Below are 26,888 nucleotides of genomic sequence, written 5' to 3'. Positions count from 1 at the left end.
TTTCAGTCCACTGATTATTTTCATAGATATTCATTTTTGGCCTCCATTCAAAATGCCTTTTTTAAAATAATCATTCTTGTAAGACAAATCTAATTTTTTTTCCCTCTATGACTATACATATTTTCCCCAATTTAGATGGAGCAAATAATAAACCTTCTCAGTTTCATTCAGTTACACCACAGAATATAAATTTATCCATTTAGAAATATAAATTCCAGCAAAAATATTTTTACCAGAAATTGAGACATTGCAAATTGCAATTCTGTAATTTTAAGTTAAATCTGGTACACTTTCTGAGCTCTCTATTGCATTTGTTTAACTCCATTGTTTTTACAGATACATTACAATGTCTGCCTGTTTGCAAGACTATCAATAATTCCATTTCTCTGAAAGCTTTGGAAGTTGAATTGTCCTAGAGCTACAATTACTGAATTACTGATTAAAGATTTCCAAACAAAGTTTAACCAATGTTCAGAGGATTCATTTACAAAAATTCAATGCCACTGTTTTACACTTTGGTTGATTTATAAGATAGTTACTCAAGTTGTGAGGAATATATTTCATGAAGTGATTATTCAGTTGTTGTATCTCCTTAGTCTTCCTCAATCTGTGATTGCTCCCGGTTGTTCCTTGCCTTTCATAATCCTTGAATTTTTGAAGAGGACTACTAAATTACTTGTGAAGTGTCTTTAGGTTTGAATTTATCTCATTTTATTTTATTAGATTTAAGTTCTGCACTTTCGACACAAATACGGCCAAAGTGATGGTATGTCCTTTTCAGTGAAATGCATCAGTTGGTCCAGGTCTATGACCTTGACATATTTATTATGGGTGATGATAACTTTGAAGATTTTTTAAAGTTGTTGTCTGCCTGGTTTTTCCATTTTTTCCATTGTAATGTTGCCATGTTCCTTTTGTAATTAAAAATGCCTCAGGAGATATGAATTAAAACTATGCAGACATCCTACTGCCAAATTTTGCTTACTTATTTTATCATCCCTGGATGGTGCTTGGCTCCAATAATTATTAATCTGATATTTTGATTAATAGAGATTTTATATTTGCCTAAGTGCTTCTATATTTTTAATTTGACTTTTTTTCTAATAGAGAGCTATCTCTTCTCTTCCATATTTATTATTCAGTTATTATATAAGTATGAACTCACAGATATTTACTTTATTCTGTTGGTTATAATTTGATATTACCATTATTTATTTTGTTGCTTAAGTTATTTCAGTTTGGCCATTAGGATATTTCTCCTGTTTAGCTTCACTTTTCGTTTGGCAGGATCTCATTCTTTTTGGAAGAATTCTGGCTTTCTGGTACCACAAGTTATTCTTACCTTTTGCATTTTCTCTAAAACATCTCTGGAATCATGTACTACTTTAAGTAGTCCTGTTTATTTTTAATTGGAAATGGTAGTTAGAAACCATGACCTGGACACTAGCTGTGATCATTGTTACTGGAATATCATTGCTCTTAGGCCTTTTGACTGGATTAAACATAGAAACACATGTATGTGCATTTGTGTGCACATATACCTATATACATACATATATACATACACACAAAACTGTACATGCACATATTCATACTAATTTCTATGTCTATCAATCTATATAATATTATCTCTATATATTTACATATTTAAAATATATGTATCTATATATCTGTCAAGCTGATACTTCTAATTCAGCACCACAGGAATTATGCTAGCCTCATTCTTTTCATTTACTTATATTATAAATTAAAAAAAAATTATAATACTTATAATACTTAAGAATTCTTTCTCCAACAATGAAAAACATTTTTTAATATATGTTTATGATACACAAATATAATTATCTGCAATACACTTATATATTTGCTCCTTCTTGTACACACTTAGAAATACTCTCAGAATAGCTATTGCATACCCTCTTCCAACAACATGAGATGATTATATACATGGACATCACCAGATGGTCAAGACCAAAATCAGATTGATTATATTCTTTGCAACCAAATATGGAGAAGCTCTATGCAGTCAGTAAAAAGAAGACTTGGAGCCAACTATGGGTCAGATCATCAGCTCTTTATTGCAAAATTCAGGCTCAAATTGAAAAAGTAGGGAAAACCACTAGGCTATTCAGGTATAACCTAAATCAAATCCCTGTGATAATACACTGGAGGTGAGAAATAAACTCAAGGGACTAGGTCCTGTAGACAGAGTGCCTGAAGAACTATGGGCAATGGTTTGTAATAATGTTTTGATGCTGCTTCTGCTGCTAAGGCACTTCAGTCGTGTCTGACTCTATGCAACCTCACAGACAGCAGCCCGCCAGGCTCCCCGCCCCTAGGGTTCTCCAGGCAAGAACACTGGAGTGGTTGCTATTTCCTTCTCCAATGCATGAAAGTGAAAAGTGAAAGTGAAGTCGCTCAGTCATGTCCGACTCTTAGCGACCCCATGGACTGCAGGCTACCAGGCTCCTCCGTCCACAGGATTTTCCAGGCAAGAGTACTGGAGTGCGGTGCCATTGCCTTCTCTGAACAATGTTTGGAGTTGGTAACAAAAACCATCCCTAAGAAAAAGAAATGCAAGAAGGCAAAGTGGTTGTCTGACGTGGCCTTACAAACAGCTGAGAAAAGAGAAGTGAAAGCAAAGAAGAAAGAGAAAGCTATACCCAACTTAATACAGAGTTCCAAAGAATAGCAAGGAGAGATAAGAAAGTCTTCTTAAGTAAATGATGCAAAGAAATAGAGGAAACAACAGAATGGGAAAGACAGATCTATTAAAGAAAATTGGAGATACCAAGGGAACATCTCCTGCAAAGATAGGTACAATAAAGGACAGAAGTGGCAAGAACCTAACACAAGCAAAAGAGGTGGCAAGAATACACAGAAGAACTGTAGCACAAAGCTCTTAAGGACACAGTGGTGTGGGTAACTCACCTAGAGCTAGAAATCCTGGAGTAGAAGTCCAATGGGACTTAAGAGACATTACCAAGAGCAAAGCTAGTGGAAGTGATGGGATTCCAGCTGAGCTATTACAAATCCTAAAAGATGGTGCTGTTAAAGTGCTGCACTCAATACTCCAGCAAATTTGGAAAGCTCAGCAGTGCCCACAGGACTGGAAAAAGTGAGTTTTCATTCCAATTCCAAAGAAAGGTAAAGTCAAAGAAAGTTCAAATTACTGTATAACTGTGCTCATTTCACATGCTAGCAAGATTATGCTCAAATCCTTTACACTAGGCTTCAACACTATGTGAACCAAGCACTTCCAGATGTACAAGCTGGATTTAGAAAAGGCAGAGGAACCAGAGATCAAATTGCCAACATCCATTGAATCATAGAAAAAGCAAGGGGATTAAAAAAAAAAAAAAATCTGTGTTTGCTTCATTGACTACACTGAAGCCTTTGAGTGTGGATCACAACAAACTGTGGAATATTCTTAAAGAGATGGGAGTTCCAGACCACTTTACCTGCTTCCTGAGAAGCCTGTTTGCAGGACAAGAAGCAACAGTTAGAACTGGACATGGGACAATGGACTGGTTCCAAACTGGGAAAGGAGTACATCAAGTCTGTATATTGTCATCCTGCTTATTTAACTTCTATGCAGAATACATCATACAAAATGGTGGGCTGGATGACTCACAAGTTGAAATCAAGATTCCTGGGAGAAATATCCACAACCTCATATATGCAGATGATACCATTTTAATGACAGAAAGTGAAGAGGAACTAAAGAATCTCTTGACGAAGGTGAAAGAGGAGTGAAAAAGCTGGCTTAAAACTTAACATTAAAAAAATGAAGATCATGGCATCTGGTCCCATCATTTCATGGCAAATAGATGGGGAAAAAGTGGAGACAGTGTCTGATTTCATTTTCCTGGGCTCCAAAATCAATGGCAGATGGTGACTACAGCCATGAAATAAAAAGATACTTGCTTCTTGGAAGAAAAGCTATGACAAATTTAGCCAATGTGTTAAAAAGCAGAGATATCACTTTGCTGACAAATGTCTGTACAGTCAAAACTATGGTTTTTCCATTATTCATGTAAGGATGTGAGAAGGCAGAAGGCCAAAGAATTGATGCTGTTGAACTGTGGTGCTGGAGAAGATTCTTGAGAGTTCCCTGGACAACAAGGAGATCAAACCAGTCAATCCTAAAGGAATTCTATCCTGAATATTCATTGGAATGACTAGTGCCGAAACCGATGCACCAATATTTTGGCCCCTTGATGCAAAGAGCCAACTTGTTGGAAAAGACCCTGATGCTGGGAAAGATTGAAGGCAGGAGGAGAAGGGGGTGACAGAGGATGAGACAGTTGGATGGTATCACTAATTCAATGGACATGAGTTTGAGCAAACTCAGGGACATAGTGAAGGACAGGAAAGCCTGGCATGGTACAGTTCATGGGGTTGCTGAGAGTCAGACACAATTTAGCAAATGAACAACATCAACACATCCATACCCTGCAGAAGACAAATTTACTGACTAGTGTATGGAATATACTCAAATGAATTGTACTGTATGTATATATTTAGGGAGATTATGAATTCTTAAACACATCTTGCTGCCAAGAATTCCTATTAAGATATTATATATCATACATCAGAAAAAAAAAGACTAAAGAATGAACTGGCATGAAAAGTAAACAGCTTGATGAATTTCTAGATTTTACTATATCTTTAAGGTGCTATTTTAGAAAATATTTAGTACCTATTCAATGCTTCCCCTAAGAATACACAAAAGTCATCACTTGCCTGAGCTATAAAGTTGAATCTACCTTTAATATTAAATTTTCTACAAGTGAAAAAAATATATCCATCATATTGAATGTGCATACATTTAGTTTATACCTATTATTTCAAAATTATATTTTAATTAATTCAAGTTAAGAGAAAAGTAATAGTACTGTGTTCAGTTCAGTTCAGTTCAGTTCAATTCAGTTCAGTCGCTCAGGTGTGTCTGACTCTTTGCGACCCCATGAATCGCAGCGCATGCCAGGCCTCCCTGTCCATCACCAGCTCCTGGAGTTTACTCAAACTCATGTCCATCGAGTCGGTGATGCAATCCAGCCATCTCATCCTCTGTTGTCCCCTTCTCCTCATTTCCCCAATCCCTCCCAGAATCAGGGTCTTTTCCAATGAGTCAACTCTTCGCATGAGGTGGCCAAAGTACTGGAGTTTCAGCTTCAGCATCAGTCCTTCCAATGAACACCCAGGACTGATCTCCTTCGGGATGTACTGGTTGGATCTCCTTGCAGTCCAAGGGACTCTCAAGAGTCTTCTCCAACACCACAGTTCAAAAGCATCAATTTTTCAGCACTCAGCTTTCTTCACAGTCCAACTCTCACATACATACATGACCACTGGAAAAACCATAGCCTTGACCAGACCGACTTTTGTTGGCAAAGTAATGCCTCTGCTTTTTGATATGCTGTCTAGGTTGGTCATAACTTTCCTTCCAAGGAGTAAGCGTCTTTTAATTTCATGGCTGCAGTCACCATCTGCAGTGATTTTGGAGCCCCAAAACATAAAGTCTGACACTGTTTCCACTGTCTCCCTATCTATTTCCCATGAGGTGATGGGGCCAGATTATATTATTTTAATTGAGAACAGTAAATAACAAGTAGCAAATCACTATTGTTTCTGTTGCCTCGTTATACTAACATTAGTCATGGTGAATTATTTTTATACTATCAGTGGAGGTGTTAAGATATGATACTACCAATGTGAAGAATGGATCATTTCTCCAGCAGTTCAGTGTCTTGTAAATACTTCTGTTGTGACTTTTGAAATCATCATTATTCATGACATGAACATGCAAAAAAAGAGAGAAACTGCCATTTAATTCAATTGTTTAATAGAATATTGTAAATGTATTAACATTCTCTGAGCAATAAAGATGGATTATTGAAGACAATGTCAGCCCTTCTTTTATCCTTCAGGTTTATATTTTCCTCCATAAAGTATTCAATAGTTTGTTTTTAAAATCTATCTGCTTTATATTTCATTCTAAATTTTCACAAGGTAAACATAGACAATACCTATCATATCTTGGAATTATATTTTACTTGGTGTGTTGTTTCATATAAGAAAAAATCTCATAATATTCCTAATATTAAATATTGAAAAATAAAAATATATTTACTTGTTCTATATAGAGAATATATGTTCCAGAATATAAGGATCAACACATTATATACACCTATGTATTGCAGTGTTAAAATACATCTTTCAGTCTCTTTCTATATTTAAATTTTGAGTTTTATAAGCAAAGAAAATTATGCCCAAATACACATTCAGGAATGGGGGCAATAGAAGAAACATTTGTTTTACTATTTTTTTTTTAAACAAGTTTGGAAATTAATATATATCTTTTTTTGAGAGAACTAGGAAATTAGTATTCTAAATGGATAATTTATTTAAAAAAAAAAAGAAAATATGTTTTTAGATAATTTTCTACTTCAGGATCTTATTTCAAAATAATAGAATGATCCTAAAACTTCATCAATCGTGGCTTGTGAGGCCCACTTAATTTACAAATATTGTGGTGGAAATTCAGATTATAAACCTACCCCTTGAAACTGAAGAAGCGAATTTGTCTAGAACACAGCTTTGATGCTAGCAATTTAAACTATTTTTGGTTTATACACAAAATCAGTTACATAAATTGGACAACAGGGAGAGATAATTAATTTATCCACATCTCATGACTAATGCTGCAATGCTATAACAACGGTGATTATACAGCATTTGAAGGGGATGACAGAGGGTAAAGATGGTTGGATGGCATCACTGACTGGATGGACATGAGTTTGAGTAAGCTTTGGGAGTTGGTGATGGACAGGGAAGCTTGGTGCGCTGAAGTCCATGGGTTCACAAAGAGTCGGACGCAACTGAGCAAATGAACTGAACTGACTCCAGAAGTTGATAAGTGATTCTTCTCCAGTTGCTGACAAATATAGTGATAACATCACCATTCCATTCTTTCAGTTAATGAGAATACTGAAAAGTACTAGATATATTTTTAAAGATTAAATAGGTGCAAAATTACATAGTAAATAGTTTATAAAAATTGATCTATGTTTAAAAAATATTATATTATCTTTTACTATTTACATGATGTGTGCACTCAGTCACTCAGTTGCGTCCAACTCTTTGTGACTCCATGGACTGTAACCTGCCAGGCTCTTCTGTCCATGGGACTTTCCAGTCAAGAATACTGGAGTGGGTTGCCATTTCCTCCTCCAGGAAATCTTCCTGACCCAGGGATTGAACATGACCCAGGGATCGAACCCATATCTCTTGCATCTCCTATCAAGGCAGGTAAATTCTTTACCTCTAGTGCCACCTAGGAAGCCCTATTCACATGATAGTGATATATAAATTGAATATATATGATTGACATACAGATAAGTATATGGGAAAGGACATTTTGTAGTATATGGACAGTTTATAGTACATCAAGGTAAAAAATGCTAATGTTTCTTTATATCTCACAGATTTGAAACAATGATGAATGAATTTCTAATTTTGTGACTGTTCAAAACAAGTTTAAGAAAGGAAAAAAAAAAGCAAAACAAACAAACTAGAATCAGAAGAGCCATTAAACTACCTTTAGAAACAATCTTTAGGAAACAAAAGGGACATAATTGATAATAAAAAGTACTGTTTATTTAACTCATAAATTATGCTAAACACAATTTTTTACATAAATATTTCACTTATACTCTCAAGAACCCTTTGAAATAGATAATATTATTATCCTCCTGTTATAGGTGAGAAAGCTGAGTAAAAATGAAATCAAGTAGTTTCTGTAGGTCACACAACTAGCAAATAGTGGAGTTGAATTTATGATCCTGGTCTGTCAGATTCTAGGGCCAGAGAGTTTTTACACTATGCTGAGTGTGTGAGACATTCTACCCAGCAACTTCATCTTTATACCCTCTTTGTCAAAAATTCCATTTTCTTACATTTTAGATTTAAGAAATGGTAAATAATTCTATTTTACTTTTTAAAAAATAAATTTGAATATATATAAAAGCAGTGATTGAAAAACATATAGAAGTAAAATTTATTTGGTTTGCTTAAATAGTGCCACTCAATTATAAGGTATTCTGAAGTTTCTAGTCTATGTCTAGAAGGAACTTTGGACAATACCATCCTTCAGAGAGCAGAGCATCCATTTCTGGGGGCAGTACTGCTTGTTGAGTGGTACAGATAGGAAAGAATGAGACTAGTGCCATGGAATGAGGGTCAGGCGTCCATTCAGTAACGCACTACAAATAAATTATAGCACAGTAAACTATTGTGAACATCTAGAACAAATGGAGTGCCTAAAAAATATTATATTGCACTAACTATGTTACCATACCACAAACCCAAAATTACTAGGAAGCTGATTTTAGAAAACATGCATGAACCTCCAATTTATTTTATTAAAATAAATCTGTAGGTGTTATATTTTGGTGAATATTGGAGCATAGATCACTTATAATGCTGTGTTAGTTTCTGCTGTATGGCAAAGTGAGTCAGTTATACATACACATATACCTATATTCATTTTTTTAGACTCTATTCCCATATATGTCATTACAGAGTTTTAAGTAGAGTTCCCCGTGCCATGCAATAGGTTTTTATTATCTATTTTATATATAGTCAGTTCAGTTCAGTTGTTCAGTTGTGTCTGATTCTTTGCAATCCCGTGGACTGCAGCATGCCAGTAGTGTGTATATATCAATCCCAGTTTATTCTTTTCATTCCCCCTTTGCCCCTTAGTAATGATGTTGGTTTTCTACATCTGTGACTCTGTTCTCTATTTTGTAAATAGGTTCATTTGTACCATTTTTTTTTTAGATTCCATATATAAGTGATATGATATTTGTCTTTCTCTGTCTTCACACAGTATGACAATTTCTAGGTCCATCCATGTCACTGCAAACAGCATTATTTTGCTATTTCTTTATGACTGAATGATTATATATATATATTCACAAGATCTCCTTTATCCACTAAGGAAACTATAAACAAAACAAAAAGACAGCTCACAGAATAGGAGAAAATATTTGCAAATGGAGGGACTGTCAAGGGATTAAGTTCCAAAATGTAAAACCAATTCAAGCAGCTCAATATAAAAAAATCCAATCAATTCTATAAAAAATGTGAAGATCTAAATAGACAGTTCTCTAAAGAAGATACAGAGATGGCCAAGAGGCACATGAAAAGATGCTCGATTAACACTAATTATCAGAGAAATTCAACTCAAAACTACAATGATGTATCACCTCACACTGGTGAGAATGGCCATCATTAAAAAAATCTATAAACAATAAATTCTGGAGAGAGTGTGAAGAAAAGGGGACCCTCCTACATTCTTAGGAAGTAAATTAGTATAGCCACTATGGAGAACAGTATGGAAGTTCCTTGAAAAACTAAAAATAGAGCTACCAAATGATCCCTCAATCCTACTCCCTGGCATATATCTATAGAAAACTTTAATTCAAAAAGATACATGCACTCTGAAGTTCATTGAAACACTATTTACAATAGCCAGCATATGGAAGCAACTTAAATTTCCATCAATGGAGAAATGGATTTAGTCTTCAATTTAAAGTAATAGTATAACTCAAAATATTCTCAGGCTTCTGTTTCTGAACCAAACTTGGGTCCACTTGCCTGTATTGCAGTCAATCTACCTGCACTCCATTGTGATGGAGGAAAGTAGAGTGATATTGCAGAGCCAAGTAAGGAGAAAGGGCAGCTCATGCTCATAATATCCAAACTTCTCCAAGGTTTTCAGGGAAGGGTTTTCAGAGAGAAAATGAGGGAGAGGGTGGAGGATATATGATCAGCTCACACACAATCTTCTGATTAGTGGATAGTGAGGTAACCAGGTGAGGTCCCTGGAGTCAACATTATCAGTAATCAGACTCCAGCCAGTCTGAAGGCTCTGTGCTCATGGTCATCATGCAGTTAGCATCTTCCACCTGGTGTGTGTTTTAGTATCTACAAAACACCACCAGGATATGGCTCAAGATATTATCAATAGCATTTGAGGAGGAAATAAATGTCCTTGACTTTATTTATGACTAAACTATTTTTATTTTGTCCTGTTTGACTGTTTTCCTTTGTTTCTGCATTTTCTCATTTCTCTGATTAAATTTTCTCTTTGGAAATCAGAGAAATTCTAGGATACTAAAGTTTTTCTACCAAAAAGAGGCAAGGCAAATAGGGAGGGGGAAGGGTCCATCCTTGGAAATGTCCCACAAGATTCTGCTCAGTTTCACTTCTGCTCTATATTTTAGTGGCCACTGTACTTTAATTTCCCAAAAAGGAATTCGTTGGCTCAAATTTAAAAAGGATGTGTAAAAATGATATTAACAACTTTATATAAAATTTTGTATAATATTTATGTAGCAGATTCTTTTTGACTTACAACTACTGGTGTATAAGTCGCTTCTTAAAATCTTAGTTTACTGCCATAATTTGTAAAGAAAAAATAGCAAATAACTATTTAAATAACAGTTTTTTTTTTTTTCTTTTTCTTTCTCCCTCTCCTTTTCTTTTAATACACAGGTCTAATGAGGTGCAAAGGCTATTGCATTTTGTCAAGTTTATCTAAAGCATACAATCTTCATCTCTCCTTCATGCCACAGTGAATTAAGTAGATAAACATGTCATAGGAAATTAAGATGGATGATAAGCTTGTTGGCACCATCTTGAAGGCACAAGACGTCATCACCGTCTCCACAGGTATTTGGCTAAAACACTCTGCCCTCACATTGTCAAGCAGCACCTTGAAGAAATATCATATACACACTGTTGAAAGCAAGAGGAAGTCAAAGAAAATATGACTCATAGTTTAGTTATTGCATACATAATATGGTCTTGACATGAACTTGAAAAGATTGAATAAAATATGCACAATACTTAACACTTATTTACAGAAATTAATTCAAGCAACTTCCTAATGGATTAGAAAATACTTTTTTTCTTTATTTTGTAGATAAGGTCACAGAAGAAAAGGAGAGATAAATTAGTTGCCCTCACTTTCATAAAGATCTAAGTCTAAATGTATTTTACTGTCTCTATTTGTTTATATGAAAGAATATTTAAAATATTAATATAAAATCAAAGAGGAAAATATTTTTTATTTTTGCGTAAAATCCAAATCATTTAGAAAGATGGTGCAGTATAGTTTAGACAATTGTTGTTTTTTCTTTTTTTATTTCTTTTTTTTTTTTAATGGCAAAGCCAGCTATACTTAGGGAAAACTGAATGTTAGAATAATTCTCATGTCATTTCAAAGCCTAATTTGAGAACAGCCTCTTCATTAAAAGATATACAAAGAAACAGTCAAAATTAAAACAAACAAGCAAAAAGGACTGCTAATATTTGCTGGAGATATACTTCACCATTTTTTTCTTTTCCTGAGAATATTTACATAATTGAAAATGTTGACTGTAAATGAGACATATAATGCTAATGAAATGACACCTTGGAGAAACATTAGCAAAGTTCCTTGAACAGGAATTCAAACAGGGCTTCCATGGTTGTCCGTTGGCTAAGAATCCACTTGCCGAAGCAGGCGCACAGGTTCGATCTCTAGTCTAGAAGGATTCCACATGCCTCAGGCAACTACATCCCTTCACCACACATGCCTCAAATACTGAGCCCAGATGTTCTAGAGATCATATTCCTCAACAAGAGAAGTCACCAAAATGAGAAGCCCACTCATCTCAACCAGAGAGTAGCCCTTGTTTACCACAGAGGGAAGCCTGTGTGCAGGAACAAAGGGCCAGCAAGCCAAAAATAAATGAATAAATAAATGACTTTTAAAAAGAAGTATTCAGACAAATTATATTTTAGCAAGTGAGAGACACTAATATAGAGCTTGTCTTTCCTTCCTTCTTTCCTTCCTTCATTCACCCTTCTCTCATCCATCCACTCTATCTATCTATCCATTGATCCATGTATGTTTGCAAAGTCACTTCAGCTGTGTCCGACTCTTTGTGACCGTATGGACTGCAGCCCTCCAGGATTCCCATGTCCACAGGATTCTCCAGGCAAGAATGCTGGAGTGGGTTGGCATGCCCTCCTCCCGGGGATCTTCCCAACCCAGGGATTGAATCTACATCTCTTGGGTCTCCTGCATTGACAGGCAGATTCTCTACCACTAGCACCACCTGGGAAGCCCATCCATCCGTATACCTACCTAACAATTTTAGTGAGCTGTTTTGTGTTACTCATAATTCTCATCTTTCCTCACATAATACACAGTTCAGTTCAGTTCAGTCACCCAGTTGTGTCTGACTCTTTGGTACCCCATGGACTGCAGAACGCCAGGCTTCCCTGTCCATCACCAACTCTCAGAGCTTGCTCAAACTCATGTCCATTGAGTTGGTGTTGCCATCCAACTATATCAGCCTCTGTTGAGCCCTTCTCCTTCCACCTTCAATCATTCACAACATTAGGGTCTTTTCAAATGAGTTAGTTCTTCACATCAGGTGGCCAAAGTATTGGAGTTTCAGCTTCAGCATCAGTCCTTTCAATGAATACTCCAGACTAATTCCCTTTGAAATGGGCTGGTTGGATCTCCTTGCAGTCCAAGGGACTCTCAACAGTCTTCTCCAACAACACAGTTCAAAAGCATCAATTCTTCAGTGCTCAGTTTTCTTTATAGTCCAACTCTCACATCCATACATGACTACTGGGAAAACCAAAGTTCTAAATGAGTGGATCTTTGTTGGCAAAGTAATGTCTCTGTTTTTAAATATGCTGTCGAAGTTACTCATAACTTTTCTTCCAAGGAGCAAATGTCTTTTAATATCATGGTTGCAGTCACCATCCGCAGTGCTTTTGGAGCACAAAAAAATAACGTCTGTCACTGTTTCCACTGTTTCCCTATCTATTTGCCATGACCAGATGCGATGCCATAATCTTAGTTTTCTGAATGTTGAGTATTAAGCCAACTTTTTCGCTGTCCTCTTTCACTTTCATCAAGAGGCTCTTTAGTTCCTTTTTAGTTCCTCAAGTTTGGCGTCATCTGCACATCTGAGGGTATTGATATTTCGCTCAGTAATCTTGAGTCCAGCTTGTGTTTCATCCAGTTCAGCATTTCTCATTATGTACTCTGCATATAATTTAAATAAGCAGGGTGAAAATGTACAGCCTTGACTCACTCTGTCCCCAATTTGGAACCAGTCTGTTGTCCCATATCCAGCTCTAACTGTTGCTTCCTGATCTGCATACATATTTCTCAGGAGGCAGGTCAAAGGCTTTGGCATAGTCAATAAAGCAGAAGTAGATGTTTTTTTCTGGACTCTTTCCCTTTTTTGATGCTCCAGCAGATGTTGGCAATTTGATTTCTGGTTCCTCTGCCTTTTATAAATCTAGCTTGAACATCTGGAAATCCACAGTTCACATACTGTTGAAGCCTGGCTTGGAGAATTTTCAGCATTACTTTACTAGCAGGTGAGATGAATGCAATTCTGTAGTAGTTTGAACATTCTTTGGCATTGCCTTTCTTTGGGATTGGAATGAAAACTGACTTTTCCAGTCCTGTGGCCACTGCTGAGTTTTCCAAATTTTCTGGCACATTGACTGCAGAACTTTTATAGCATCATCTCTTAGGAACTGAAATAGCTCAACTGGAATTCCATCACTTCCAGTAGCTTTGTTCATAGTGATGCTCCCTTAGGCCCACTTGACTTCACATTCCAGGATGTCTGGCTCTAGGTGAGTGATCACACCATCGTGATTATCTGGGTCATGAAGATCTTTTTTATACAGTTCTGTGTATTCTTGCCATCTCTTCTTAGCATCTTCTGCTTCTGTTAGGTCCATACCATTTCTGTCCTTTATTGTGCCCATCTTTACATGAAATGCTCCCTTAGTATATTTCATTTTCTTGAAGAGATCTCTAGTCTTTCCCATTCTATTATTTCCTCTATTTCTTTGCACTGAACACTGAGGAAGTCTTTCTTATCTCTCCTTGTTATTCTTTGTAACTATGCATTCAAATGGGTGTATCTTTCCTTTGCTCTTTTGCCTTTAGCTTCTCTTCTTTTCACAGCTATTTGTAAGTCCTCCTCAGACAACCATTTTGCCTTTTTCCATTTTTTTTTCCTTGGAGATGGTCTTGATTACTGCCTTCTGTACAATTTCAGGAACTTCCATCCATAGTTCTTCAGGCACTCTGTCTATCAGATCTAATCCCTTGAATCTATATGTCATTTCCACTGTATAATCATAAAGGATTTAATTTAGGTCATAACTGAATGATCTAGTGGTTTTCCCTACTTTCTTCTATTTAAGTCCAAATTTTGCAACAAGGAGTTCATGATCTGAGCCACAGTCATCTTCCAATCTTGTTTTTGCTGGCTGTATAAAGCCTCTCCATCTTTGGCTGCAAAGAATATAATCAGTCTGATTTCAGTATTGACTATCTGGTGATGTCTATGTATAGAGTCTTATCTCCTGTTGTTGGAAGAGGGGTGTTTGCTATGACCAGTGCATTCTCTTGGCAAAACTCTGTTAGTCTTTGACCTGCTTTGTTTTGTACTCCAAGGACAAATTTGCTTATCACTGCAGATGTTTCTTGATTTCCTACTTTTGCATTCCAGTCCCCTATAATGAAAAGGACATTTTTTGGGGGGTGTTTGTTCTAGAAGATCTTGTAGGTTTTCATAGAACCATTTATATTCAACTTCTCCTGCATTATTGGTCTGAACATAGATTTGGATAACTGTGATATTGAATGGTTTGTCTTGGAAAGGAACAGAGATCATTCTGTCGTTTTGGAAACTGCACCTAAGTACTGCATTTTGGACTCCTTTGTTGATTATGATGTCTACTTCATTTCTTCTGATGGATTCGTGCCCACAGTAATAGATATAATGGTCATCTGAATTAAATTCACCCATTCTAGTCCATATTAGCTCACTGATTCCTAAAATGTCGATGTTCAGTCTTGCCATCTCCTGTTTGACCACTTCCAATTTGCCTTGATTCATGGACCTAACAGTCCATGTTCCTATGAAGTATTGTTCTTTACTGCATCAGACTTTACTTCCATAACCAGTCCCATCCACAACTGGGTGGTGTTTTTACTTCATTCTCTCTGCAGTTGTTTCTCTACTGCTATCCAGTACCATATTGGGTACTTAGCAATCTGGGGAGTTCAGCTTTCAGTGTCCTATCTTTTTGCCTTTTTCATACTGTTCAGGGGCCTTCAAGGCAAGAATACTGAGGTGATTTGTCATTCCCTTCTCCAGTGGACTATGATTTGTCAGAACCCTCCACCATGTCCTGTCCATTTCAGGTAGCCTACATGGCATGGCTCATAGTTTCATTGAGTTAGACAAGGCTGTGGTCCATGTGATCAGATTGGTTAGTTTTCTGTGTTTGTGGTTTTCACTGTGTCTGCCCTCTAATGGAGAAGGATAAGAGGCTTATGGAAGCTTCCTGATGGGAGAGACTGACTGAGGGGGAAACTGGGTCTTGTTCTGATGGGCAGGGCCATGCTCAGTAAATCTTTAATCCAATTTTCTGTTGATGGGCAGGGCTGTGTTCCCTCCCTGTTGTTTGACCTGAGGCCACACTATTGTGGAGGTAATAAAGATAATGGTGACCTCCTCAAAAGGTGCCGTGCGAGCACTGCTGTGAACTGCAGTGACCCCAACCCACAGGAGGCTACTGTAGACCCACGCCTTCCCTGAAGACTTCTGGACTCTCATTGGCAAGTCTGGGTCAGTCACTTGCGGGATCACTACTCCTTTCTCCTGGGTCCTGGTGCACACAAGTTTTTTGTTTTTTTTTAAACCCAGATGAAACTTTTTAGTCAACTCAATATATACTATATTTATATTCTCATATATAACATATAATAGCTCACAGCTCACTCATATACACATAAACATGAAGCAAACTACCCTGAACTGCTTGCTTTTTCACTTTCTCTTCTGTGAACTCCTGCTAACTCATGTTCTTTTCAACCTAAGAAATGCATATTAACTATCTTTCATTACTATCATTTAGATATAAATTTAACTTGTCAAGTGTTTGTGTTTTAAGCCTCCAAGTCAAATGTTGGATTTCAAAGAGTGGACTGTGCCAAGAACACTATATTAATAACTTGGGGGAGTACTTTCCACATGGAAGAAATTAAATATTATTGATGAAGTGATTTTTTTTTTCTTTTGAAGGATGAAACTACTCAAACTGATTGTTTTCACCCTATCCCCTACCCTCTATAATGATATCATGAAGACAGGAAATATTAAATGAATAACCACTAACAAAATATCTTTTAATAAGGTAAGTTGCTGAGGACATGGAGTAATCTGATCTTGCTTTGCATAGAATGCATCAGAGAATCTGAGATGTACTTGAAACCTTTGATGTAAAATTTACCTTTGAATTTCTATTATGCTAACCTTAGAAGAGTAGTTGGCTCTCTTTGTATTTCACATGAAAATTCTTCATCCTGGCAGCTTTGAAAATACAAACATAATTTTATGAAGACAAATGCTACAGTCAAGTACCATAAAAACAAACGAAAGTGCTGGCCCAAACCCGTTGCTTAGCAATCACATGTTTATAGTCTAGAGCAACTTGTGCTATTAGTTTATAATATTCATAATGTCTTTCAAGATTTTAAACATTACCAGCCAAACTTTATGGCCACCAGTTGCAGAGCTTTGTAATTAATACTGATATAATTTTTCCCCATAGCCTTATATAGGACTGGAAAGTGAGAACATCTGAATATATGAAATATTTGCATCTGAAGAAACATATTACCAGGTTGCTTATTAAGAATGTGTTTGTGTCTAGTTTAGTATCAGTTCAGTCCAGTTCAGTTCAGTTCAATCACTCAGTCATGTCCTACTCTTAGAGACTCCATGGACTGCAGCACACCAGGCCTCCCTATCCATCACCAACTGTCAGAGTTTACTCAAACTAATGTCCATTGAGTCAGTGATGCCATCCAACCTCTCAACCTCTGTCAGCACCTTCTCCTCCTGTCTTCAATCTTTCCCAGCATCAGGGTCTTTTCAAAGGGGTCAGTTCTTCGCATCAGGTGGCCAAAGTATTGGAAAGTCAGCTTCAGCATCAGTCCTTCCAATGAACATTCAGGACTAATTTCCTTTAGGACAGACTGGTTGAATCTCCTTGCAGTTCAAAGGAGCCTCAAGAGGCTTCTCCAACACTGAAGTTCAAAAGCATTAATTCTTTGGCGCTTAACTTTCTTTATAGTCCAACTCTCACATCCATACATAACCACTGGAAAAACCATAGTTTTGACTAGACAGACCTTTATTGGCAAAGTAATGTCTCTGTTTTTAAATATGCTGGAGAGGTTGGCCATAACTTTTCTTCCGAGGAGCAAGCGTCTTTTAATATCATGGCTGCAGTCACCATCCGCAGTGATTTCGGAGTGCGAAAATATAAACTGTATAAACTGTCACTGTTTCCCCATCTATTTGCCATGAGGTGATGGGACCAGATGCCATCTTAGTTTTCTGAATGTTGAGCCTCAAGCCAACTTTTTCACTCTCCTCTTTCACTTTCATCAAGAGGCTCTTTACTTCCTCTTCACTTTCTGCCATAAGGGTGGTGTCATCTGCATATCCAAGGTTATTGATATGCCTCTCGGCAATCTTGATTGCAGCTTGTGCTTCTTCCAGCCCAGCGTTTCTCATGATGTACTCTGCATTTAAGCTAAATAAGCAGGGTGACAATATATAGCCTTGATGTACTCCTTTCCCTATTTGGAACCAGTCTATCGTTCCATCTGCAGTTCTAACTGTTGCTTTCTGACCTGCATACAGATTTCTCAAGAGACAGGTAAGGTGGTCTGGTATACCCATGTCTTGAAGAATTTTCCACTGTTTGTTGTGGTCCACACAGTCAAAGGTTTCGTCGTAGTCAATAAAACTGAAGGAGATTTTTTGGAACTCTCTTGCTTTTTTGATGATCCAATGGATGTTGGCAATTTGATCTCTGGCTCTTCTGCCTTTTCTAAATCCAGCTTGAACATCTGGAAGTTCGTGGTTCACGTACTGTTAAAGCCTGGCTTAGAGAATTTTCAGCATTACTTTACTAATGTGTGAGATGAGTGCAATAGTGTTGTAGTTTGAACATTCTTTGGCATTGCCTTTCTTTGGGATTGGAATGAAAACTGACGTTTTCCAGTCATGTGGCCACTGCTGAGTTTTCCGAATTTGCTGGCATATTGAGTGTAGCACTTTCACAGCATCACCTTTTAGGATATGAAATAGTGCAACTGGAATTCCATCACATCCTTCGACTAGCTTTATTCGTAGTGATGTTTCCTAAGGCCCACTTGACTTTGCATTACAGGTTGTTGGTGTCTGGTTGTAGGTGAGTCATCACACCATCACGATTATCTGGGTTGTGAAGATCTTTTTTGTACAGTTCTTCTATGTATTCTTGCCGCTTCTTCTTAGTATCCTCTGCTTCCATTAGGTCCATACAATATCTGTCCTTTATTGTGCCCATCTTTGTTTGAAATATTCCCTTGGTATCTCTAATTCTCTTGAAGAGATCTCTAGACTTTTCCGTTCTATTGTTTCCTCTATTTCTTTGCATTGGTCACTGAGGAAGGCTTTCTTATCTCTCTTTGTTATTCTTTGGAACTTTGCATTCAAATAGAAATATCTTTCCTTTTCTCCATTTCCTTTTGCTTCTCTTCTATTCACAGCTGTTTGTAAGGCCTTCTCAGACAACCATTTTGGCTTTTTCCATTTCTTTTTCTTAGGGATGCTCTTGATCCCTGTCTCCTGTACAATGTCACGAACCTCATCCATTGTTCTTCAGGCACTCTATCAGAAGTAATCCCTTGAATCTATTTGTCACTCCCATTGTATAATCATAAGAGTTTTGACTCTGGTCATACCTGAATGGTCTAATGGTTTTCCCTTCTTTCTTCAATTTAAGTCTGAGTTTGGCAGTGAGGAGTTCATGGTCTCTGCCACAGTCAGCTCCCAGTCTTGTTTTTGCTGACTGTATAGAGCTTCTCCATCTTTGGCTGCAAAAATAATAATCAGTGTGATTTTGGTATAGACCATCTGGTAATGTCCATGTGTAGAGTCTTCTCTTGTGTTTTTGGAAGAGGGTGTTTGCTATGACCAGTGCATTCTCTTGGTAAAACTATTAGCTTTTGCCCTGCTTCATTCTGTACTCCATGGCCAAATTTCCCTGTTACTTCAGGTATTTCTTGACTTCCTACTTTTGCATTCCTGTCTCCTATAATTAAAAGGGCATCTTTTTTTAATGTTATATATACCCTACCGTTATTCTACATACTTTCACATAGATGTCTGTAACATCTGTAAAAATTTCACTTTTCAGAACCAATTAACTTCATAGATCAGTGGTTAAAGTGTGCTGTGCCATGTGCTTAGTCAGTCAGTCATGTCCAGCTCTTTGCAACCCCAGGGACTGTAGCACGCCAGAGTCTGCTGTCCATGGGGATTCTCCAAGCAAGAATACTGGTATGGGTTTCCATGCCCTCCTCCAGGTGATCTTCCCAACCCAGGTATTGAAGCTAGGTCTCCCACATTGCAGGTGGATTCTTTACCATCTGAGTCACACTTGAATATAGTGTGATTAGTGACATAGGTAATTTGCAGTCAGAAGACGTGTTTAAAGTCACAGTTATGTCTTTTATTAATTCCATAACATATTTTAGTGACCATAGTGATTTTGAAAGTAAAACAAAACAGAATAAAAACAATAGCAATACCAATAATAGTAGCAGCAGTATTAACAGTAAGTCACTAAGTAATATTTATATACCATTTATTATACTTAGCATGTCAACTTGAAGATTGATATAAAGATATATATATTTATATATACTATATATATATATACTGTGAAAAAAGTTAGATAATAGAAAACACCTTTAAATACTAATATCTATAAATTATATATAAGATAATATTTAGTGGACACATTTTCTTCCAGGTACTGCTCCAAATGCTTCAAATACATCATTAATTTAACAATTCTTATTATACTCTCCATTTTACAAACAAGAAATAGCTTCAATGACTTGTCCAAAGACACAAGTCTTATAGAAGTCATGCTCTTAAGTCTGATTCTGGAGCCTATACTTTTTTTTATGACACTTAAAAATGCAGTTTGTCAATGACATAACAGTTATTCAGAAACATTCAAGATCATCAAAATACTAATACCAGGATTCAATGGAACTAGTAATATAGAATTTGCTATCCTCACAAAAGTGAATATGTAAATCTAAAAAAAAAAAATCACTGAAAAATTTAATGTGAAATATAATTTATCTCATAGATGTTGACCAACTTAATGTTGCATAGGGAGTGTGAGCATCATTAACCATCTTTAACAACAAGCCAAGTATTTTATGTCATATTTCAACATTTTTTTTCTTGGAGTAGTTAGATGCAATAAGAATGAAGAATTTTGTGAAATACAATAAAAAGTTCAAAAAATCAAATGCAAGATGTTTTGAGAACTAGATAGATATTTTTATATATTTTCTCTTTATATATTTACTCTTAATAGTTAATATGCCTATTAATTTATTACATTGCTGAAATCATGTTTTGTCCATTTGTTTAAATGTCAATCATTTATTTAAAAGATATTTGTTTAAGTATTGTTAGTAAATATACTTTTAATTATTCAAATATTGTTTCATATCAGTTTACCCTAACTTCACGATTTTAGACTACTTAATCTACCAAATGATTTACTATTATGATTAATAACAAAGAAAATATCCCTAAACATTAAATATACCTATACATTTTATATATACTGTATCCTTAGGATAGAGTCTTAGAATAAGGCTTATTAACAAGTACACTTTGAAAAATAACTTTATTGAAGTATAAATAATATTAAAAACAAATTATAAGTATACACAATTTGCTGACTTTTGACTTTCATGTTATCACAACTTCCTTCAAGATTTAGGACATATCTATCTCTTGAAACATTTACTTGACTCATTAGTCAACATCCCTTCCTTTGCAAGGAAGCAACTATGCTGCTCCATGTCACTGTGGATTATTTTTACCACTTTCAGACCTTTATGTAAATGGAATCATACTCTGTGTACCCTTTGCATACATCTTCTTTTGCACATCAAAATGATTTTAAATTGTATCCATTCTCTTCTGTGTATCAATAGTCCTTTCACTTTCATTGCTGAATAATAACACTGTATAAATGTACTACCATTTGTTAATCCACATTCAGTGGAAATTTGACTTTTCCTCAGTTTCTCATTATTATCAGTAAAGTTTCTCTAAATACCTAAATAAATTATTTTTATGGATATGTGTTTTTAAGTCCTTTTGGCAATAAAAGTGCAATTTTTGAGTGACGTGTTAATTGTGTGTGTATTTAAATAACAAAAAACAAACAAACAAACAAAAAAACCCCAAAGAACTGCTAACGCTTTTCTAAAATGGTTATAGCATTCTACACAACACCTGCATAATAGGAAGTTCCAATTACTCCACAGTTTTGGCAACAATTAGTTACTTGTTATTTTAATTTTAGTTTTATTTTAGCATGTGTGTAGTGGTGTTTAAATTTGTTTCTTTGGATTTTTCATTGATAACATGATTTTGAATTATTTTTATATTATAATTTAACAGCTTTTATGTATATTTATTAACCGTCTGTATACTGTATCTTGAAATAATTAACAATGAATTATCTCAGCAAAATGCTCTTTTACTTCATATTTAAAGATATAAATGTTATTTCATTTTTGGTGTTTAAATGTGTTATTTCACTGCTCCTGACTTTCCGTATTTCTCTTGAGAAATCTGTTGCATACTTGTTTTGTTTACTTTTATGTGTATGTCTCATGCAAGACTTCTCATTATCACTTCTTTTCACTGAATTTATTTTATCCAGTGGTGTGTGCTTATGCTGTTTAAAGTTTGCTTAGTTTCTTGGAATTATGGGCTTATAATGAAGGAGGAAAGGAACAGACCGAGCTGACTTCATCTTGAAAAAGAAGGAAACTCTATCTTACATTCCCAGTAAACTTTAGACTATGTGCCTGGTAGGCATGGAGATCACATACCTACAGCTGAACAGTCCTCCTAGACTCATAGACACCAGATTCCATACCAAGATTTCCCTTCACCAGAAAGAATATAATAAACCCCTATTTGTCGATCACCTTTGTAATCTTTATGGAACCCATTGGTGTAGGTTGCAATGTATAACCAGCTGACCCTTCTGATTATGAATCATGGCTGTAACCTGATTGTATCTCCCTTTAACATTTTCCATGCTCAGTTCAGTCTCTCAGTGGTGTCTGACTCTTTGTGACCCCATGACCTGCAGCATGCAAGGCCTCCATGTCCATCACCAACTCTCGGAGTTAACTCAAACTCATGTCCATTGAGTCGGTGATTCCATACAACAATCTCAACCTCTGTTGTCCCCTTCTTCTCCCACCTTCAATCTTTCCCACCATCAGAGTTTTTTCAAATGAATCAGTTGTTTGCATCAGGTAGGCAAAGTATTGGAGTTTCTGCTTCAGCATCAGTCCTTCCAAGGCCCCATCCAGAGTGAAACCTGGTATGAGATCTTGGCATTTGGTGCTAATCCGTAAAGTCGGGCCATGAAAGAAGCATATTCCACACAAGGATGCTTGTTGAACCGCTGGCCCAGAGAATGAACCGCATTGGTTTCAGTTCAGTTCAGTTGCTCAGTCATGTCTGACTCTTTGTGATCCTATGGACCATAGCATGCCAGCTTTCCCTATCCATCACCAAGACTCAGAGCTTGCTCAAACTCATGTCCATAAAGTCAGTGATGTCATCCAACTATGTCATCCTCTGTTGTCCCCTTCTCCTCCTGCCTTCAATCATTCCCAGCATCAGGGTCTTTTCCAATGAGCTAGTTCTTGGCACAGGTGGCCAAAGTATTGGAGTTTCAGTTTCAGCATCAGTCCTTCCAATGAATATTCAGGACTGATTTCCTTTAGGATGGACTGGTTGGATCTCCTTGTAGTCCAAGGGACTCCCAAGAGTCTTCTCCAACACTACAGTTCAAAAGCATCAATTTTTCATCACTCAGCTTTCTTTATAGTCCAACTCTCATATCCACACATGACTACTGGAAAAACCATAGCTTTGACTAGATGGACTTTTATTGGAAAGTAATGTCTCTGCTTTTTAATATGCTGTCGAGATTGGTCATAACTTTTTTCTTCCAAAAAGCAAGCTTTTTTTTTTTTTAATTTCATGGCTGCAGTCATGATCTTCAGTGATTTCGGAGCCCCCCCAATATAAAGTCTGTCACTGTCCCCATTGTTTCCCCATCTATTTACCATGAAATGATGGGACCGGATGCCATGATCTTAGTTATCTGAATGTTGAGCTTTAACCCAACTGTTTCACTCTCCTTGTTTACTTTCAACAAGAGGTTCTTTAGTTCTTCTTTGTTTTCTGCCATAAGGGTGGTGTCTTCTGCGTATCTGTGGTTATTGATACTTCTCCCAGCAATTTTGATTTCAGCTTGTGATTCATCCAGCCCAGCGTTTCTCATGATGTACACTGAATATAAGTTAAATAGGCAGGGTGACAATATACAGCTTTGACGTACTCCTTTTCCTAGTTTGAACCAGTCTGTTGTTTTAGCTCCAGTTCTAACTGTTGCTTACTGACCTGCATACAGAGTTCTCAGGAGACTGGTCAGGTGGTCTGATATTCCCATCTCTTGAATAATTTTCCACAGTTTATTGTGATCCACACAGTCAAAGGCTTTGGCATAGTCAATAAAGCATAAATAGACTTTTTTTTTTTTTTTTTCTGGAACTCTCTCCCTTTTTCAATGCTCCAACCAATGTTGGCAATTGTATCTCTGGTTCCTCTTCATTTTCTAAACAAGCTTGAACATCTGGAAGTTCATGGTTCACATACTGTTGAAGTCTGGCTTGAAGAATTTTGTGCTTTACTTCACTAGTGTGTGAGATGAGTACAATTGTGCAGTAGTTTGAGCATTCTTTGGCATTGCCTTTCTTTGGGATTGGAATGAAAACTGACCTTTTCCAGTCCTGTGGCCACTGCTGAATTTTCCAAATTTGCTGGCATATTGAATGTAGCAATTTCACAGCATCGTCTTTTAGGATTTGAAATAGTGCAACTGGAATTCCATCACCTCCACTAGCTTTGTTCATAGTGATTCTTCCTAAGGGCCACTTGACTTTGCATTTCAGGATGTCTGGCTCTAGGTGAGTGATCACACCTTCGTGATAATCTGGGTTATGAAGATATTTTTTTGTATAGTTCTGTGTATTCTTGCCACCTCTTCTGAATATCTTCTGCTTTTGTTCGGTCCATACAATTTCTGTCCTTTATTTTCCAGGCTAGGTTTAAGGGATTTGGGTAAACAGCTTAGCAAGGTCTGGCAGGCCCCAGGTGTGTGCTGACATAATTGTACCAGGTTTGAGTTCTATTACCACCGGGACTTGTTTTTCAAGCCTGGGGGGGTTGTCTTCTGCCCAGACCTCAGGGAATTTTTGAGTTAACTCTCTCTCTCTGTGTTTAGCCCACCTGGTTTCCCTTCTGGGAGATCGTGCAACCTCCATTCATCTTGAAAGGTTACTGAGAGGAACAGCTAACGGGTGGTTGAGCCCACTCAAAGAGTGGGTCTTTCATGGGGGAAAGGTCATTTGTGTCCCCAATTTAAACAGCAAGGCTCTTCCCAAAAAAAGGTACTGGGCATTCAGGGATGTATAAAAATTCATGAGTCACTTGATGTCCCCCCATCTGACATTTTTGAGGTAGGTTTGAAACACAAAGCCTGCATTTATCACCATCTGAGAGCCAGCAGGCTCTGGATCTAATGGCATTTAAAGTCTATAGGCCTCGCACAGTCTTTCGTAGAACTCAGAAGGTGATTCTCTTTCCCTTTGAATCACTTCAGAGGGTTTTGCCATACTCATAGGTTTTCAGGCCCCCCTCTTGAGGCCTTGTAATATAGTCACCCGATGTCTCTTCAGGTGGCCCTCCCTTCCTCTGTGTTACAGTCCCAATCGGGCCTCTCATCGGCGGGTGGCTGGTTCTCCCACCACTGTGGGTTTGCAGTACCCTCGGGTGCTGTTTCTCTGAACCATTTTCTAGCCTCAGTTAGGATCCTATGTCTTTCTTCAGGGCTGAAAAGGGAGACTAGTAGTTGGATTATGTCATCCCATGTAGGGCGGTTCAAAAAATAGTCTCCATTAGCCTACACAATGGCGTGTGGCTCCTCCGAGTACTGTGGAGCATGTCTCTGCCAGTTTAATATATCCGTAGAGGAAAATGGCTGGTAATAATAGACTACAGTTGGGGGGAGCGGGGAGATGGTAGTGCCCACACGCGTCCTGAACCGGAGGCTGTTGTAGCTCTCTGAGGGGCATCTGTAGTGGGGTTCTTTCCCCTTATTCCTTGGTGAAGTGCAGCCTCTGTCTAATTGCTGTATTTTCTTCCCCCTTCCCATCAGTACTCACCGGGAAAGGTGGATATAATCTAGGAGATCCAGCTGAGGTGGAATTCTGACCAGAGGTCTCCATCGCTGGGATCGGAGCCTGCCAAAATGGCGGCCCTACCGTCTCCGCGAGAGCTGGCGGAATCACAGAGGCTGCTGCAGGAACTTCACCTGTCCCTGGATCCGGCACTAAGGCGGCCTCCAGTCCTGGTGGAGCACTGGGTGGCAGGTATGTCGTCATCCAGGGTGGGGGATGAGGCAGGTCATCCCCGTCCAAATCCTGTAGAATTTGTTTTTTTATCATCAGTCAATTTTTTTTGCCATTAATATTTTTACCTTTCCCTTCTGGATACAGAATCTCATCCAAAGAGGAGGGTCTTGAGCTAACCCTACCCATGAGTCAATATATGGATATTGATCCGAGTGTTCCAGCTCTCCTGTGACTACTCTATAGACTGCTTCCACTATTTTTAAGTGCATGGTGTCCTCTGGTGGTCATCCTACTCTGATAGGGGCTCATTTGACCTCACAGAGTATGTGGAAGTGGTTAGGCATCATCTTCACCCCATGCTGCTGCTGCTAAATCGCTTCAGTCTTGTCCGACTCTGTGTGACCCCATAGATGCCAGCCCACCAGGCTCCTTTCTCCCTGGGATTCTCCAGGCAAGAATACTGGAGTGCGTTGCCATTTCCTTCTCCAATGCATGAATGCATGCTAAGTCACTTCAGTCGTGTTCAACTCTATGCGACCCTATGGACAGCAGCCCTCCAGGCTCCTCTGTCCAAAGTATTCTCCATGCAAGCATATTGGAGTGGGTTGCTATTTCCTTCTCTCTTTTCAACCCATAGTCTCCTCCAAATCCTTTCTTTAAATTTTTAATCATGCACTTCAATACAGTTGCCTTAGTTTCATATCCTCCATCTTGCTTACCTTCTTGGACTGTCTATTTCCTTTTCCTTTTTGTTCTGTCTACGAGGTTCTCGGTACCTTATATACTTATTTTCACTCAATGAAACACTTATATTGTCATTCCACCTCCTTCTTAATTGGAGTGAGACAAGCCTTACCTGCCAGATCCCAGAGGGAGAAGGGGGATTGGCATGTCTTCACCTGCCTGTCAGCACGGCTGAACCAGAACACCATGTGGTCCAAGACTTTCTCCCTTAACTTTTAAAGTCCATTCTTCCTTGGTGGGCTTGATCAGGTGCAGATGAAAACACAGATGAGTTAAATACACACATCCCAGGCCGTCTCTGGAAAAGCCAATTCATACTCACTTATATATCCCCTTCCTTCTAGTCTGACAATTCCGAGGGGGTCAAGAATTTCACAGCAGATGGGACACCTCCTTGGGGGGGGGGGGAGCAGAATACGAGCATACAAAGACC

This window comes from Odocoileus virginianus, chromosome 29, assembly GCF_023699985.2.
Source record: "Odocoileus virginianus isolate 20LAN1187 ecotype Illinois chromosome 29, Ovbor_1.2, whole genome shotgun sequence".
NCBI classification, from domain to species: domain Eukaryota; kingdom Metazoa; phylum Chordata; class Mammalia; order Artiodactyla; family Cervidae; genus Odocoileus; species Odocoileus virginianus.
This window is presented reverse-complemented; position numbering follows the sequence as displayed.